We start from the raw sequence: 20,080 nt of genomic DNA on the forward strand, positions 1-20,080 counted from the left end.
CTGGAGTACCTGCCCAGAGAGTCGCCAGATCCCTCAGTGCTTATATAGTACTCCTTGGAGGTTCGCCGATTGATTGGAAAACTAAGAAACAAGACACTGTTTCCATGTCTTCCGCTGAAGCTGAATATTGAGCGATGGCTGCAGCTACTAAAGAAGTTAAATGGATCATTCCGCTCATGGCTGATCTGGGACTTGAAGCTACCAAGCCTATTAAGTTCCACTGTGATAGTAAAGTTGCTATTCACATTGCCTCAAATCCAGTGTTTCATGAACGAACAAAGCATCTCGAACGAGATTGTCACAGTGTACGTGATGCGGTCAAAGCAGGTCTTATTTCTATGATTCATGTCCGAACAAAAGATCAGCTTGCAGATATTCTCACCAAAGCACTTGGTCGTCCGCAGTTTGAAGTCTCATTGTCCAAGTTGGGAATTCAGGATCTTCACTCTCTAATTTGAGGGGGAGTATTAGGAAAAGGTATCCCATAGGTAAGGATTACCTTTGTGTTTACATTTATCTACTGAAATATGTTAGTATTCTTTTTCTGTTACGATTTTGATCTTATACAAGTTGTATATATTCTCGATTATGTTCTCATATTTTACAATATCATCACCACTTTACAAAAGTTGTTAAATTTAAATTAATTTTGGTAAGAGTTTAACATATATAAGTAAAGAAATTTGGTTTAAAACACTACAAGAAAACACGCCGAATTCCGACGGAGATTCCGACGGACGACACAGCCGTCGGACACTTTGGACGGAATTCTGACCGATTTCCGACGAAAACAAAAAATCTGAAGTCGTCGGAATTCCGTCGGCTAATTCCGACGAATTTCCGAGAAAACATGGGTCGTCGGAATATTCCGACGACTTTTCGACGATATTCCGATAAACAATATAACCGTTGTAGTCGTCGAAAAGTCGTCGGAATATTCCGTCAAATTTCCGACGATATGCCGATGAAAAGATATAACCGTTACGGTCGTCGGTATTCCGTCGGTATTTTCCGACGAATTTCCGACGAACCAAGTGACCGTTGCCGACAAATAAATATGACCGTTTTATAGCCGTTCGAGATTGGAAAATACTGACGGAATTCCGACGGAATGCTTAATATCTGTCGGTATTCCGTCGGAAAGTCGTCGGATATCCGTAAGCAATTTCCTATAAATGCAACCCCTCCTCATTCATCTCATTCACACCTCATTCTCTCTTCTTTCTCTTTAGTCATAACAATTCCGTGAAAATCATGTCTTCAGGAGCTTATTATCGTTCGTGGATGGATAAACCTCATTTGGATCCCAACACTAATTTGCTTACGGAAGAATACGTTCAAGGAATTGGAGAATTCATGAGGCTTGTTCAACAGCAACCGGATGCAAAAAGTGGTATGTTAAGATGTCCCTGCTCTACTTGCAATAATAATAAGGTTATAAAAGAATTTGATGTTTGGACTCATTTGTATATGAAAGGGTTTTCACGTAATTATAAAGTTTGGTACCTTCATGGGGAAACTGGTTATGAATATGGTAGTACTAGCGAACCTCAGCCTGTTAGTGAACTTCAGCCTGATATTAGGTTAGAAGAACCTAGAACGGATATAGATTATGGTGTAGGTACTGAGCAGATGGTACATGATCATTATAGAGGGGAAGAACCAAATCCCGAATCTAGGAGATTTTTTGATATGTTAGATGCAGGAAAACAACCTTTGTATCAAAATTGTAGAGATGGTCATTCAGTCTTATCATCTGCAACTAGATTAATGGGTATTAAGACAGACTATAATTTGGCTGAAGAATGCATGGATGCGATTACTGATTTTGTCAAAGGTATTCTACCTGAGGATAACCTTGCACCGGGTTCATACTACGAGGTTCAGAAACTTGTAGCCGGTCTTCAACTACCGTACGAAGTGATAGATGTATGTATTGACAACTGCATGATCTACTGGAGAGCGGATGAGACACGAAATGTATGCAAATTTTGTGGGAAACCTCGTTATCAGGAGACGAGGGGAAGAGTTCCGATCCCGTTCAAAAGAATGTGGTATTTGCCTTTGACGGAAAGATTGAAGAGGTTGTATCAGTGTGAGCGCACAGCAAAAGCAATGAGATGGCATGCAGAGCATTCCACAAATGGTGAGATTAGACATCCTTCAGATGCGAAGGCTTGGAAACATTTCCAGTCAACATATCCAGAATTTGCGGAAGAGAGAAGAAATGTTTATCTTGGATTATCTACTGATGGTTTCAGCCCGTTTGGAAAGCATGGAAGACAGTATTCTCTATGGCCAGTTATCGTGACCCCGTACAACTTACCGCCGAGCTTGTGCATGCGACGAGAGTTTTTGTTTCTCTCAATTCTCGTCCCCGGTCCAGATCATCCTAAAAGATCACTAGATGTGTTTCTTCAACCACTGATATATGAGTTGCAACAACTATGGGCGCATGGTTTTGAGACATACGATGTTTCGTGCAAAGAAAACTTTCAGATGCGGGCAGTACTTATGTGGACAATAAGTGACTTTCCAGCATATGGTATGTTATCTGGATGGACAACACATGGGAGGCTATCATGTCCATATTGTCAAGATGACACCGATGCTTTCCAACTAAAGAACGGAAGGAAAACGTGTTGGTTTGACTGTCACAGACGATTTCTTCCACCTGATCATCCATACCGCAGGAGTAAGACTTCGTTTACGAAGAACAAGCAGGTGTTTGATGGTCCACCTGAGGAAGTTAGTGGGGAAAATTTGTTGAAGCAGTTTAGGGATTTTGATGCAGAAAGGACGCCAGATGTAGGTGGACATGAAAACATTCGAGTCAGTGCGGTTGGAGAGCTACATAACTGGCACAAAAAGAGTATTTTCTGGGATCTGCCATATTGGAAGACTCATCTATTGCGGCATAATTTAGATGTCATGCATATTGAGAAGAACTTCTTCGACAATCTGATGAACACAGTCCTTAACATCCAAGGTAAAACGAAGGATAATTTGAAGTCAAGGTTGGATTTAGTCGATATCTGTGATCGTTCTGAACTTCACGTTGATGAGAACGGTACGGCCCCTTTTCCCATTTATCGGCTGGATGGTGCTAGAAAAGAAGAGTTCTTTGATTGGATTACAGATAAAGTGAAATTTCCTGACGGATATGCATCAAATTTGGGGAACTGCGTTGATAGAAGCGAAGGAAAGTTTAGTGGCTTGAAGAGTCATGATTGTCATGTAATTATGCAGCGCCTCCTCCCGTTTGCTTTTTCAGCATTATTGCCACGTAATGTTCATGAAGCAATTGCAGGGATAAGTGTTTTCTTCCGCGACTTATGCAGCAGAGTAGTGACTGAAGAGGGTATTAATAATTTGAAGACAAACGCACCAGTCAGCATGTGCAACCTTGAGAAGATATTTCCTCCATCATTCTTTGATGTAATGGAACATCTTGCTATTCATCTCGCAAGAGAATTGGAACTTGGTGGTCCTGTGCAGTACAGATGGATGTATATTTTTGAGCGTTATATGCATCATCTGAAGAAGATGGTCAAAAATCAAAGCAGGGTGGAAGGATCTATAGTGGCACAGGTGATCAATGAAGAAACTGCAATCTTTGCTGAAAATTATTTTCCACCAGAAGTGCATACAAAACACCGAAGACCTGCTCGGCATGATGACAGAGGGGAGAGAGCAACATATCATGTTACTGTCCCAAGCATGTTCAAGGAAATAGGACGACTTAGCGGAAAATTCACGAAGCGCAGACTTACGGACACTGAGCACGCTCATTTGCAAACATATTTGCTCACCAACTGTGAAGATGTTCTACAATATGAGAGGTAAAAATATTTTTTCATTTACATTGTTAGATTAATATTCAATAAATTTATTTCATATTGATAATATTTTTGTATATAGTGTATATATGGCGGAGTTGCGTATGACTCACAGGCATGCAACAGAAGATGAGCTTCAACAACTTAGAGATAACGGATTTGCTGTGTGGCTTCGTAGTTATGTGAGTCATATATCATATTACCCTATGCAAATGAGTAGTTTAAATTTAATATAAACTAATTAACTTTTCACTCATATATGTTTTTAATTTGTAGGTGAATGATGGTTTGGCCAGAGGTTTTGTGTTCGATGATTGGATACGCGAATTTGTGCAGGGACCAAACTATGTGGTCAAATCATATCCAAAATTTTGTACGCGAGGATATGCATTCACAAGGAAAGGTCATTCTAAGACAACATATGATGCTGGTGTTTCATCTTCTTCCGGTGACGATGTCTACTACGGCAACATAAAAGAAATATTGGAAATCCAATTTCCTGGAATGGTTGGATTGCGTTGTGTAGTATTCTATTGTGATTGGTATGACACCACCCCAGATAGAGGAGTGAAGATTGATGCGTTTGGTGTTACATCAGTTCATTCGCGGCGGAAACTTCAATACTATGATCCCTTCATTCTTGGTTCGCAAGCTGATCAGGTATGTCAATCTATTCATAATTTTTTTCCAATACAATTAATTAATGCTATATATTTTACTAATATTTGTATAATTGATATGTATAGGTATGTTACATCAGTTACCCTCGGGTGACGTACAGAGATGATCCATGGGTCACTGTAACGCAAATCAACCCAAGAGGACGAGTGGATGGAACTTCTGATGATGATGAACCATTGCAACCAGAGTCTACCAGCAACGCCCAGGCAGTTGAAGATTTGGCAAATGTTGAACTCGTTGAGGATTTGACTGAGTTTGGACTTGATGCTGTTGTACATTCGGAACCAGAAGCTGAGGTTGGGGAGTCTGCCCCTCCCGCTGCTGCTCAACAGGATCCGGGGGTCATGCCAGTTGATCTATTGGTTCAACAACCAGGTCGAGAGCATCTCCCGGTTCTCCATCCCAACCCACGACGAGGACATAGCACTTGGTTAGTATTTTTTTTAATTTGTAGTATTATGTTTTTTTCCATTAATTAACTTGTTAACTAACTTGTATTTTTTTTAAAGGTTCACCAAGTCGAAAAATGGCATTAGCAGGAGCATCAACCAGATGATGTACTCCATGCTTCGTTTTGGATATTCAAAGTGGAGTGTGATTCCTTTCGAAGAACGAGAGTTGTGGTTTCGTCAGTTTGCGGTAAACTCTTCATTTTTTTAAAGTATTTACATTTTTTAAAATATATTTACTTATTAAATTATGTTTGTTTTGTAGCAAGAGTTCAACTGGCACTCCGATCTCACGGAAACAGTCCGTAAGAAATTCAACGAAAAAGCCATGGACTCTTATACGAAGCAGATAAACGCGTGGAAGACAGTTTGGCAGAAGAACAAGAGGCCACGGTTCATCAACGGGACGGTGTGGGAGCAGTTGATAGCTCATTGGGAGAAGGAAGAAACTGCAGAGACGTCTTCTAGGAACTCCAAGAACCGGAAGAGCGATCGTGGCGGGAAAGGTATGTATGTGCACAACCTCGGCGCTTGCTCTATGTCTACTAAGGAAGATGAACTTGTAAGTTTTTTTTAATTATTTATCTTTATATTTTTTAAATAAATATTTTATATATTCCTTGGCTAATAATGGCGGTTTTTTAGATCGAAGAAAATGACGGTAATCCCGTTGATCGTCTCCAACTCATTAAGGTGGCTCACACTAACAAGAAGACAGGTCAAATTCAGGATCCCGTGATCAAAGGTGTCGTTGATTTGGTGGAAGCTGAAATAGCAACTCAATCTCAGCCTCTCTCTGATGACGGCGATTCTACGGGAGCTTCAACCAACTTGTCCCTATTGCAAATAAATGAGATGGTTGAAAAGGTAATTTTTTTTATTAATATATTTTTTTATAATGTCGATTACTAATTTGTCTATATTTACTAACTTTAAATATTTTTGTAGGCGGTTCCTAAAAGGAAAGGAGGCCGTTTAGTTGGGTTGGCCCGCCTTGCTTCTTCGTATCCGGCGTCTTCTTCGCAAGCTCCGTATGCCGATCCCATGATTCTCGAGGAGCTACATGACAAAGATGAACGGATTGGGGCATTGGAGGAGCAGAACACCACTATCCTTTCGGAGAATGCCACTATCCGTTCGGAGAATGCCACTATCCTTGCTGAGCTGGCATCCCAGAAGAAGTTCAACGCCGAGATAATGCAGAAGCTAGATCGTTTGATGTCTTCGAGTTCTTAGTTTTTTTCAGCTTTTTAAAACTGTCTGAATGTTTTTTTCTTTCGTTTTGCATGAATTTTAAATTTTCTGAATGTTTTTTTTCTATTTCGGTTTGTATGAATTTAAATTCTATAATATTATTAGTTTTAAATTTCAGATTTTATTTATTTATTAATTAATTTTTCATATAAAAAATATATATAAAAATGCAAAATTAATTCGTATTATTAAAATTGACATTTTCCGACGAACTAAGTTCTCGGTAAATACCGACGGAGTATGACTCGTCGGTAAATACCGACGGACTATGATTCGTCGGAACATACCGACGAATGGTGAGTCGTCGGAATTTACCGACGAATCGTAATCCGTCGGTATTTACCGACGAGTCATATTCCGTCGGTATTTACCGACGAATCAGACTCCGTCGGTATTTACCGAGAACTTAGTTCGTCGGAATCTTCGGAGGATCCGTCTCCGTCGGTATATAGTTTTTCCGATGAACTCTAGTCTCGTGTGTCCGCATCGGAATATTGTCGGAAGTTCGTCAGAATGTTATTTCTCGGTATTCGTCAGAAAGTCGTCGGAAATTCTGACGAAATTCCGACGAATTCTTTTTTTCCGACGAAATGATACCGACGAACGCCTTCGTCAGAAATGCGTCGGAATAGGCCTTTTCCGACGAACTTCCGACGATTTTGGCCATCAGAATCTCTTTGTTTTCTTGTAGTGAAATAACTACTATCTTTGAATGTATAATTGCATTTACTGGTACTTGGGTTATGTCAAAATTATATAAAATTAATTTTTCTGGATATATAACTGCATTTCTGATATTTCGAGCAACCATATGGTTTTCGTTTCAGTTTGTTTGGTTCCCGTTTTCTAAAATCCATCAGGGTATTTTGTCGGTTTCGGATAGGTTGGATTCCACCTAATTCAGTTTGTAGGTGAGAAAATATTTACATGCATGTGATATGTAATCTTGGTCTAATCTCCAACGAATATTTACATGCATGCGATGTTTACATTCTTCTTTTGTTCAAAGAGTTTTTTTTTTCTTTTTTTCTCAAAGAGTTATTTTACGCTCATGTATCATGAATAGTTATGATAATGTGATCTGTGGTCAGATAGTAATAACGGAAGATTGGATCTTAGTTACATGAAATGAAGATACTCCAAGATAAGTCATCGTCTTAGTCTTTCCAGTTAGAGTGATTGATAATGGGAATTGTGATTCTTAGTCAAAATTGAGGAATTAGTGGGTTAGTGAAATATCGGATTAGTATAATGATTTAATATCATTTTGAATAGATTTTTGTAGAATAATTGTAAAGTGCTATGAAATAATTTTAGTAGGTTAGTGACGTTTCGGTTTTTTTTAACAGTTTTTTTAATAAATTGCAGGAAAAAAAAAACATACAAGCCCAAAGGCTTAAGTTTGTTACGGGCTTAACCCAGTAAAAGACTCTTAAGGAAACTCATATTGGAGGAACTAAAACTCAGTAGCATTGTCAAGGCCCATAGTGGAAGTTGTAACGGTGGAGAAGACATATTGCTTCATTGTTTCCTTCGCAAGCAATTATGATCGGAGAAACCAGAGTTGAGTCATCGCCGATGACGCCCTGGGATTTGCATGTCGGAAACTCTGAAGACGGTTACGAATCTGCTCATCAATAAGTGAGATCAAAGCTTCAGGCTGTTTGAAGATATGTTGATGGAGTCTTGCGTTTCGCTCAGACCAAAGCCAGTAGATCGTGGCTTGTGTTGCTAGCAGTATGAGGCGTAGAGTGTCGCGATTCGTACGGAGTGCCTGGAGTTGTAGGACAGTGTCTTCCCAAGAGGTGAGTGCTGGAAGATCACAATGCTCCGTGATCTTTCTCCAAACAGTTTCGCTATAGCGACACTCAGAGAATATGTGATTCATGCTCTCATGATCAGTACTGCAAAGTAAGCATAAAGGATCAACATTTAAAACCCATCTGTTTAACATGACTTTTGTAGGACATCGATCGAGTAGGACCAGCCAAGTCATGAAGTTATTATGTCTCGGGATTCCATATGAGAACCAGACGATCTTTGCCCAGGGTACTTGTTGGCACTGACCTTTTAGGTATGTGTATATCTCGCTTGTGTTATATCTCTTCCTCAACCTTCCATCTATCGACCATTCATACTGATCTTCCATGTCTGAAAACACCACCGTTGTTAGGTGTACGTGGAGCGTCAACTGATTCTCAGTTCTCGCCGGAGGGAGACGCCATCGTCCACCAATGAAGAGTGATGCCACTGTTGTTGTCTTTGGGATTCCTAGACGAGTAGAGTTAGCATTCAAGAAAGTATAGAGGTTCCCAAATGGTGACCAGTTGTCAAACCAGAAGCGGGTGCTTTCACCATTACCAATCCGTTGTTTAAGCAACAGGTAAATGAAATCCCTTGCCTTTAACATCTTATTTATCAACCATGAGTAGTTCACACTTGGATTTATAGTCCAGTAGTTTGAGATGTCTCCTCTTAAGATTACCTCTTTAAACCAGCAGACCCATACAAATTTTGGTCGAAAGAAAAGCATCCAAATCAGCTTCAGTATACACGCGAGGTTCCAACTATGACAGTCTTTAACACCCAGTCCTCCCTGATCTTTAGTAAGTGTTACTGTCTCCCAACTTACTCTAGCTGTATGGTGACCCTCAATGGTCCCTTTCCATAGAAAAATGCCACACAGAGAGTTGATTCTATTTATGCAGGACTTGGACAAGATAAAGTGGAACATCAGAAGGTAAAGACTCTTGCTATCACCGTTTTTGTCAGTAGTAGCCGTCCAGCGAAATAAAGAGCTTTAGCCGACTAAGTAGAGAGACACTGCTTTATCTGCTGTATTAGAGGCTCACAATTCTGGAGGTTCAGTTTCTTTGTACACAAAGGGACCTCAAGATAACGCATGGAGAGGCTTCCACACGGCATACCAATTGAGGCTTGTATTACTGCAATTTCTTTATCTGTATGCCCCGATTCAAAGAAACTTGATTTATGTAGGCTTACCGCTAGCCCTGATCTCATTTTAAACTCATGCAGTATCTGGAGGACTCTCTGAACAGATTCCATAAACCCATCGATGAATATCAATAGGTCATCTGCGAAAGAGAGATGAGCCAACCGCGTTTTATGGCATTGATGGTGATAAGATAAGTGTCTTGTCCTTGCTTCTTTATCCAACATCATAGACAAGTAGTTCATTGCGATGATAAACAAGTACGGAGACAGAGGGTCTCATTGCCTTAGTCCTCTCTTGCCTTTGAAGAAACAACTTACCATTCCATTATAACCCACCATAAATGTTGTTGTGCAGATACAAGCTTTGAGCAGGCGAGTAAAGGGAGCAGGAAGGTCTAAGTTTTCCAAAGATGCGAAAAGGAACTCCTATGATAGAGTATCAAAGGCCTTTGCAATGTCAACCTTGATGGTAATCTTCTTTGTCCCTTTTTTTTTATGATAGTCGTTAACAAGTTCATTCACGAGTACTGTGTTCTCTCTACAAGCAGTCTTCCTTCCACAAATGATGTCTGGTTTGGCAAGATGAGTTGATGTAGTATAGGTTTCAAACGTCTCACCAGTAACCTAGAGATGACTTTATAGAGTGTATTCAAACAGGAGATAGGCCTATAGTCTGATATACGAGATGCACCAGTGAATTTAGGAACCAACAACAAGATCGTTGAGTTTGTTGTTTTTGGCAGGAAACCTGAATCGAAGAACTCTTGGATCAAGGAGATACATTCTTTCCCCAACAGTGACCAAGTAGCTTTGAGGAAACTGATGTTAGGAGTTTTCAAGGCTCCTAAAACAAATGTTGTAATATAAGTGAATGTCGAACCAATTCTAAGGGATTTCAATGCACTGAGAATGCAAGTACTTACTTAATCTAAGTACAACCGATGATTTAGAAGATTTCTAAACTAGTGATTAAGGCTAATGCAGTTGCAGAACAATAAAAGCAATAAATGAAGTAACTTTCTTTACTAAGGGAAAAGAGAACTCATGGGCATAGGTATTAGACCTTGGGTGATCAAGTTTCGAACTAAGGATGGCAAACGATCAATCAAACTATCAACCTTAAGCTTAGACACATGTTGGGGTCAAAAACGGTTACGACGGAATTACCACCCGAAAATCCTCAGAGATCGTATTTCCGAAAGATTTAGTAAAAGAAGGGATGTAATTTTCGTAAAAATAACCTATACGAGGTTATTTTTACGAAGAAGTATTCTTTGGGATTCAAACCGAACGATCGTCCCGCTCGGTCGCTACGTAGCGACCGAGCTCGGGCCAAAGCTCGGTCGCTACGTAGCGACCGAGTGATCGTCCCGCTCGGTCGCTACATAGCGACCGAGCTCAGCCAAGCTCGGTCGCTACGTAGCGACCGAGCGATCGTCCCGCTCGATCGCTACGTAGCGACCGAGCTCGAGCCAAAGCTCGGTCGCTACGTAGCGACCGAGCGATCGTCCTGCTCGGTCGCTACGTAGCGACCGAGCTCGAGCCAAAGCTCGGTCGCTACGTAGCGACCGAGCGATCGTCCCGCTCGGTCGCTACGTCCCGCTCGGTCGCTACGTAGCGACCGAGCGATCGTCCCGCTCGGTCGCTACGTAGCGACCGAGCGATCGTCCCGCTCGGTCGCTACGTAGCGACCGAGCTCGAGCCAAAGCTCGGTCGCTACGTAGCGACCGAGCGATCGTCCCGCTCGGTCGCTACGTAGCGACCGAGCTCAAGCCGAAGCTCGGTCGCTACGTAGCGACCGAGCACTCGTTTCGCTCGGTCGCTACATAGCGACCGGGCTCGAGCCAAAGTTCGGTCGCTGTGTAGCGATTGAACCTTTCCGAACATCGATACGACACCAGTCCTTGCATTCTCGTCAAACCTTCGAATGCTATCTCCCGAAGACCGTAGCAAGCTCAGTCCATGTTTCCCGCTATTCTAATTCATCGATCAAACTTCGCGGATTAGAAACCGCGGAAAACTCGTAGTAAACGTGTCGAGTCGGAAGACGGCCCAAAGGGACCTAAAACACGACTCGAGGCCCATCCTACGATTTTTCTTAACCAAAAGCCCGTGAACCACAGCATGGTTCGCGCTTGGCCCACGAGGAAGGATAAATGTCAAGTTTCCGCGGATAAATACGGAAGTTTTGAAGATAATTGTGAAGATCGGGAAAAATGGAATATCTCCATTTTTATGCTATGACGGCTTAAGGGCAGAAGAGTAAAAGCGTAAACCGACCTTGGAGCTAGTATATAAGGAGTCCTAGGCGAGGAGCAGAGGAGAGAACTTTTTCAGAGCAAACTTAGCACTTAGAGCGATTTAGGCAACTTTCCGTTTTTGTTATTTCGAGCTGCGACTCAATTAGGTTTAGCCGTCTTAGGGTTGCTAGAACTAGGAATCTCGCCGACAGCTCTCGAGCCCAGGCTTATACCTTGTTGTAACGCTCATACGCAGATTCGGAATAAGATCTACTTTGCTCTCTTTTCGATTTCTTATTTTTATCGTTGTTATTCTCGTGTTCTGATTGCTTGACGTGTGGTAATTAACAGATATCCGGGTCCTCTGGGAAACTAGGGTTTTCTTAGTTTCCTTATTTAAACGGAAATCGACAGTGCGAATTTCGGTTCCCACAGTTTGGCGCTAGAAGGAGGGGGCCTTACGGATCAATCTAACCCGCAAAAGCCACACACAGTCAGACATGTCAACCAACGACGCGGATAACGTGCAAACTCCCCTTAACGGAGGCAGCGGCACCGATCTCCACACTCCGGTAGCGGACGTATCTGCGGCCAACGCGCAAGCCAACGCCGCGACTCTCGAGGAGTTTAAAAAGATGTTCGCCACCTATGAAAAAAGGTCGGAAGAACAGGATAAGCTCGTGAATACCTTGACCAAACAGGTTGAAACCTTAACGGCAAGGACCCAAGCTATCCGTCCCCGCGGAACCACCAAAATCCGCGGGAAGAGGCTCGATTTCGCCACCCCACTCGATAGAGCAGGAGTCGCGCGGGAACGACCTTCCGGTCAAAACCCCAGCGAGAAGTCTCCCATCGAGAAGGGGAACTCTGAAAGTCTTCCGCTCCCTGCAAAGGACTCGGAGGATAACGAAGCCGAACACATTGACCTGGATCCTAGCGATGTCTCCAACGACACCGACGAGGATGTCGACAGACATCCAAGAAGGACCAGAAGCCGATCCGCTCGGGAAGGCTCCCCGTTCGAAAAACCAATGACGGAAGAAGAAGAAGTCGCCTATTGGAACGAACAAGAGGAGCTGGCCGAAAGGCAAACCGAGCTCACTCGCAGTAAGCGCCGACAGGCTCGGAAATCCACTGACGAGACATCGGATATCCGCGATCTTCGCGACTACATCACCAAGACTGCGGCAGAAGTGAGAGCCGTAAAGTCTCAAATCCATCATGCTACTAGTGCTGCCCCCGAGATCGATCGACTGCTGGAAGGAGCTCGAAAGACCCCCTTTACCAGTCGCATTTCGGACATGAGGGTGTCCGATCCGGGAAAGATCAAAGTACCGAAGTACGATGGTACGGCCGATCCGAAAGCGCACCTTCAGGCTTTCCACATCGCGATGGGAAGAGCAAGACTGAAGGACGGCGAAAAGGATGCCGGCTATTGCCGCCTGTTCGTCGAAAATCTTGAAGGAGCAGCGCTCGAATGGTTCGCACGCCTTCGTCGCAACACCATCGGGAGTTTTCGACAGCTCGCATCGGAATTCCTCAAACAGTACTCTGTATTCATAGACAGGGAAACCTCCGATGTTGATCTCTGGAGTCTCTCCCAGAGGGAAGACGAACCCCTCCGCGAGTTTATCAGTCGGTTCAAACTGATAATGTCCAGGGTCAGCGGGATAAGCGACAAAGTGGCCATCGACGCGCTGAGAAAGACGCTCTGGTACAAGTCGAAATTCAGAAAATGGATAACTCTCGACAAACCGCGAACGATCCAGGACGCCCTCCACAAAGCAACGGACTATATCATAGTGGAGGAAGAAACTAAAGTCTTATCGCAAAAACATAAGCCGGCAAGACCATCCTCGAAAGACGCAGATCCGAAGGGGAAAAAGAAGAACTCTCGTAACGACAAGTACGTCCATCACGAGGGGGAAGATCTCCAAGGAGCGCATAACTATGCGATCAATTCGGATCAAGGCCGGACCACGGGCAACACATGGACTCGCAATCAAGGGTATGACGAGAACACCTTCTGCGAGTTCCACCAATCCCGAGGACACTCCACGACTAATTGCAAAGTCTTAGGAGCAAGACTGGCCGCGAAGCTGCTCGCTGGAGAGCTTTCGGAAGTAACTAGCGTCAAGGATCTCATCCTCGATTCTGATCGGCCTCCAAAGACGGACAGAAATCCGCCCGCCGAAAAATCTCCTCAACGAAACCAACCTGGGGATAAACGCGGTAGGAGGCCGGATGACAAAGGGAACGATAACAATCGTCGCAGAGTCAATATGATCATCGGAGGATCTCAATACTGCGGCGATACCGTGTCAGCCATCAAGGCTTACCAACGGAAGGCAGAATCAAGCGCAAATTGGCCTACATGGTCTCCTCCTCGAGACGGCCAAAGTTGCTCGATCACCTTCACGGAGGAAGAAGCCGGCGGTATCGACCAACCTCACTGCGACCCGCTCGTCATAGATCTCGTCATACGAGATTTAGAAGTCGGAAGGGTACTCGTCGATACGGGAAGCACGGTCAACGTAATCTTCCGCGACACTCTCAAGCGGATGAGTATCGAACTCGGAGAGGTAATTCCGACGCCAAAACCACTCACGGGTTTTTCAGGCGAAGTGTCGATGACTCTCGGATCAATCCAATTGCCAGTCATGGCCAAGGAGATCACGAAAATCGTCGAATTCGCGGTAGTCGACCATCCCGCTATCTACAACGTGATCATGGGAACCCCATGGCTCAACGCCATGCAGGCAGTTCCGTCAACTTACCACCTGGGTCTCAAGTTCCCAACGCCGAGCGGAGTCGCGGCCATCTGGGGATGCCAAAAACAGTCGCGACTATGCTTCCTCGCGGAGCATAAGTTAAGGCAAATCACGGCTTCTGCAAACGGCAAACGCGCGAAGATAGATCGATCTTCGGCCAAAAGCGCCCCGCACAAGGACGAAGTAAAATCGTCTGTCAACGCAAACGCATCGGACGTCGAAGCTCGACATAAATCCGAAGCCCACGCGACAACTCAACCGGAACATCCGGAAAATAGCGTCGACCCAGCCACGATCGACACGGTCAAGGCGGACATCGCGACACCAACCGCCGAGTAAGAACACTCGCGGCATGAAACAGAACTACGAGATGGCTTGATCCTCGAAAGGGGTACGTAGGCAGCTTGTCAAAAGACGAGTTCAGCTATCCCCCTCTCTAAAAAGGGGGGGGGAGTGGGTGCGTATACTCGTATACTCCCACAATCGCCATTATTGTAATCGAGTTTTTAGAAACATAAAATTTTTTACAATATACACTGTCTTTTTATCGAAAACGCTTACGCTTCAGTTTACGCTCGTCTGCGGCCTCATCCGGCCCAAAAATCGTAAAGATTATCACCTTTCAAACACGCAAAAATACACGCATAATCCTCGAAAATAACTGCGAGACGTCGCAAAAAGTTAAAATTCGAGGACAATGCTAAACAAATTGTCCGAACGCGACCACCAAAAACTTTACACCCCGTTCGTCGATTGGCCCCGACGAACACGCCAGCCGTCTTAAACAAACGCAATCCGATCACTCTTTTGATCTTTAAAAACGTCCAGCACAAGGACAAAAGCGCGCTACAACAAAAATCCGAAATTTTGGTTTAGCACTTCCAGTTGATTCTGAGAAGATGCTCGATTCGTACCATACAAGTCATATAAGCCGAGAACATATCGCGGACTTTAAACCGGTGCGAGTCAGGAAGAAATCGCAACAGGAAAAACGATAGCCGGCTAGTCACCGCACAAACCTTAACCGAAAGTAAACCTAGGTCTTGCCCTAAACCCAACGCTCTGGTCTCAAACATCTCAAGGCATGATATCTAAAAGATACGAGATCATAAACCATGCCTCTCCGTTCGTATCTCAATGTTCTCGAAAATCGTAAAGACAGATAAATTTTTACGAAAATCACGAACGAACCAACAGATTGAACGTCTAATTAGAACTACATACGAGACGACAACTCGTATTTACTTCAACCCTACTCAGGAAAAACTCGAAACAAAACATTTATCATATAAATAAACCGCGTAAAGCGGCAAGGGATTCAAAGCCACCAACGGCCAGTCCCGGAAATACAAATACGGCCATCTTGGCCTAAACGAAATCCAAATTCAAAGGGCCACATTCGGCCGAAAACAAGGATAACTGATCCATCCCTCATAATCCAAAGTCAAAGTCCCCGGACAACGAAGCACCAAACGCATCCGCAGGACGATCCACTTCCTCGCCACCATCGTGAAAATCGATCGGGACCTCCTCGGTATCAGGAGAAACCGGGATGGAATCCCAGAACCCTTGAATCCTCTCGTCGATCGGAGGGATAAGCGCCTCAGCGTGGGCACGGTCACTCATCCCACTCTTCATCAAGCTCATTTCCTCTTCAAACACATAGTCGTCGGCTTGCGTCCTCCAAAGACTTCCGACCGAACCACGGCACTCGCGAAAGTCGCCCACCGAGGTAAAGGCATTCTTAAGGTTCCCGTACTCAACCTGGAACTGAGATGCGCGAGTCTTCATCACCTCGACGATTTCTCTTTTGCCTTTCCTCTCCGCTCTACGAACAGCCCGCGCATGATCACGAGTAAGCTGTGCCTCTCGCTCCAGCATCTCGCCTTGCACGCGAGCGAGATCCCGCTCCGCTTTCTCCGCCTTGAAGCGGTAGACCATGGCTTCTCTATGACCCGCCTCGATGGCCGAGCCCAGCAAGCTCAGGCCCTGCAAAATCGATGGGCGTGTTACAAATCCATACATAGGATAATCACTAAAAAATTCCCAAAAAAAACTAACCCCATTGATGATGCGAGATCCTTCCGCAACGACTCTCGGCCTCGCCGATTCTTTCGTAGGAGGAGGAGCATCGAAACCCGATGGCAGCCCAGCAAAGAAATCATCGAAGTCCGGAATGGGGGCCTCGCTCGAACCGCTTCCGTCGCCGTAAGCAAGGTTCGGATCCCATCCTGGAAGCATAGAGTCGTCCATCGAAAACTCTATGTCGCCAAGATCGACATCTTTTCCCTTCCAAGAGCTCGACTCCGGCGCAGCTGTCGGAGCTTCGACGGGATTCTGGTCGTCGGGTTCGGAGTCGCTTCCCGTATCCGCGTCCAAAGCTGGACCAGGTTGCACAAATTTCAGTGCCTTCCGAACCCTTCTCGGCGTGAAAGAAGTCCAGAAGAAGGGACCATTCCTGAGAAGATCCCTCACCGCGATAATGTCCTCAGGGAACGGAGCAAGAGGATTGATGAAGGGACGATTGTTCGGCAACCTCCGGAACAGTGGAATGCAACTCTCTTCGACGGACGCAGCGTCCAAACGAACAAAGAAAAAGAACTTCTTCCACGAGTTGAAGTTCGAAATGAACTTCTTAACCACCGACATAAATTTCCGAGGGACAAACCTATGCTTATCCGTATCCTTGACAAGTTGAAGCCTCAAAAGCGCTTCATAATGATCGACGGAAAGGGAAAGGCCATGCTCATAGCTTAGGATCAAGATCCCAATAAGGTGCTGAATGGCAAGGGGTGTCAACTGACTTATCGCGACTTCGAAGCGGTCCAACACTCGGACGAGAATTTCGGGTATGGGGAACCAGAGGCGACAACGCACTATGAACACCTCATAACAAGTAAAGTAACCCTCCGGGGGGTTGTTAGCACATTCCCCGCGGCAGGGAACCCGGAACTCCACAACATCCGGGATGTGGTAGAACGACCGCATCGTCGCGAGAAACTCGTCAGTAGTCCTGCTTGCGTCCTCTTCCTCGACTCCACGATGGACCAGGACCGGGAATGGCTTCTCCTTGGGAGGGATCAACGAGCCATAATGAGCAACCCACCATGCCTCGTTCTCGGCAGGATGCACCGAGTGAGGCACGAACTCCATCTTCGGAACGACGAGCTCTTCGTAAGGACTCGCGGACGAAGACCCTTTTTTCGCAATCTTTTTCTTGCTCGACATCTTTACACTTCTCTTAAGAGAATAGAGGAAAAGGGTGGAGAGAAAGATAGAAAGTTTTTTGAAAGATCTTAGAGAAAAACAAGAAAGTGAAAAAATTATGGAACAAGTTACCTCTCTTCTTATAAGACATGAGGATTTACTATTCAAGCTCGGACTTTCGCATATTAATTCCATCCATCACGCCTAACTTGCCAAACATGCCTAACCGCACGCTAGGATCCCCCCATGCATGATCCTAACGGGCTGGGGGGCTAACTGTTGGGGTCAAAAACGGTTACGACGGAATTACCACCCGAAAATCCTCAGAGATCGTATTTCCGAAAGAGTTAGTAAAAGAAGGGATGTAATTTTCGTAAAAATAACCTATACGAGGTTATTTTTACGAAGAAGTATTCTTTGGGATTCAAACCGAACGATCGTCCCGCTCGGTCGCTACGTAGCGACCGAGCTCGGGCCAAAGCTCGGTCGCTACGTAGCGACCGAGTGATCGTCCCGCTCGGTCGCTACGTAGCGACCGAGCTCAGCCAAGCTCGGTCGCTACGTAGCGACCGAGCGATCGTCCCGCTCGGTCGCTACGTAGCGACCGAGCTCGAGCCAAAGCTCGGTCGCTACGTAGCGACCGAGCGATCGTCCCGCTCGGTCGCTACGTAGCGACCGAGCTCGAGCCAAAGCTCGGTCGCTACGTAGCGACCGAGCGATCGTCCCGCTCGGTCGCTACGTAGCGACCGAGCTCGAGCAAAGCTCGGTCGCTACGTAGCGACCGAGCGATCGTCCCGCTCGGTCGCTACGTAGCGACCGAGCGATCGTCCCGCTCGGTCGCTACGTAGCGACCGAGCTCAAGCCGAAGCTCGGTCGCTACGTAGCGACCGAGCACTCGTTTCGCTCGGTCGCTACATAGCGACCGGGCTCGAGCCAAAGTTCGGTCGCTGTGTAGCGATTGAACCTTTCCGAACATCGATACGACACCAGTCCTTGCATTCTCGTCAAACCTTCGAATGCTATCTCCCGAAGACCGTAGCAAGCTCAGTCCATGTTTCCCGCTATTCTAATTCATCAATCAAACTTCGCGGATTAGAAACCGCGGAAAACTCGTAGTAAACGTGTCGAGTCGGAAGACGGCCCAAAGGAACCTAAAACACGACTCGAGGCCCATCCTACGATTTTTCTTAACCAAAAGCCCGTGAACCACAGCATGGTTCGCGCTTGGCCCACGAGGAAGGATAAATGTCAAGTTTCCGCGGATAAATACGGAAGTTTTGAAGATAATTGTGAAGATCGGAAAAATGGAATATCTCCATTTTTATGCTATGACGGCTTAAGGGCAGAAGAGTAAAAGCGTAAACCGACCTTGGAGCTAGTATATAAGGAGTCCTAGGCGAGGAGCAGAGGAGAGAACTTTTTCAGAGCAAACTTAGCACTTAGAGCGATTTAGGCAACTTTCCGTTTTTGTTATTTCGTGCTGCGACTCAATTAGGTTTAGCCGTCTTAGGGTTGCTAGAACTAGGAATCTCGCCGACAGCTCTCGAGCCCAGGCTTATACCTTGTTGTAACGCTCATACGCAGATTCGGAATAAGATCTACTTTGCTCTCTTTTCGATTTCTTATTTTTATCGTTGTTATTCTCGTGTTCTGATTGCTTGACGTGTGGTAATTAACAGATATCCGGGTCCTCTGGGAAACTAGGGTTTTCTTAGTTTCCTTATTTAAACGGAAATCGACAGTGTGAATTTCGGTTCCCACAACACAATTCTAAACAAGCTCTATGTCTAGATGAATGTTTATTTACTAACACATTTCAAACATCAAATGTCTTTGATTGAATAATATGAAAGCAATCATTACTAACAAGTCTAATGGCTATCTTAGCACCTCTAACAACAAATATCTTTGGCAAAGTATGCTAAAAGCTTAGAAGAGTTGTCTCAGAATTTCATCAAACACCTTTTGGGTGGGAAATACCTAAAGATCAACTTTTGAGAGGCCAACTCAGAAGATGCATTATGAATACTCTACTAGCAAGGATTAAGAATGATCTACACTAAAACATCCTAGCTCTAACCTAATCACCCTTAATCTCCCTAACCCATGAATTCAAAAGGTGATTACTCACTAATCTCCATGATTCCTCTTAAACCCATATTGAATTTCAGATTAATTATGTAGAGAAATACATATAATAAATTAGAAATCAACAGGATAACATATGATCAAATGAATCAAAGAGATGAACTTTTCAAGAGAATTTTGGTGGTTTTCTCCAAGATAAAGATAATCTGCCTCCTTGGCTTACAAAAGGTACTTAAACTTAGGTTTAGAAAGTGTAAACATCAAGACAAATGACCAAAAGGTCCCTGGAAAATCATAAGTTTCGACTGAGTAAATGACGCGGAGAGACTTCGTGGTGTCGTTCCGGGAAGTCGCTCTGGCTTGGGAGCGACCTCAGGTGGTCGCTCTGGAAGGTCGCTCCAGGCCTATTTTTTTGCCTCCAAAGTGATGAAAAGGCGAGTGACGTAGGTGGGTCGCTCTGGAGGTCGCTCTGGGTTGGGAGCTACCTTATTGTGTCGCTCTGGAAGGTCACTCTGCGATGCTCGATCAGGATGGATATGCCTCTAGTAAATTTATCATAACTCCTTCATTACATCTCCACATGACTTGAAACCACT

At 44.8% G+C, this 20,080-nt stretch overlaps 1 long non-coding RNA gene across 1 annotated transcript; it reads left to right on the top strand.

The window, feature by feature from the left end:
- The first annotated feature begins 6,199 nt into the window (after positions 1-6,199).
- Positions 6,200-10,132, top strand: LOC125577948. Its single transcript, XR_007316323.1, has 7 exons — positions 6,200-8,028; positions 8,189-8,297; positions 8,397-8,606; positions 8,725-8,829; positions 8,932-9,185; positions 9,260-9,647; positions 9,922-10,132. It is a non-coding gene; the product is annotated as an uncharacterized LOC125577948 (long non-coding RNA).
- Positions 10,133-20,080: the final 9,948 nt, after the last annotated feature.

This window comes from Brassica napus, chromosome A9 (genome assembly GCF_020379485.1).
Source record: "Brassica napus cultivar Da-Ae chromosome A9, Da-Ae, whole genome shotgun sequence".
Taxonomy (NCBI): domain Eukaryota; kingdom Viridiplantae; phylum Streptophyta; class Magnoliopsida; order Brassicales; family Brassicaceae; genus Brassica; species Brassica napus.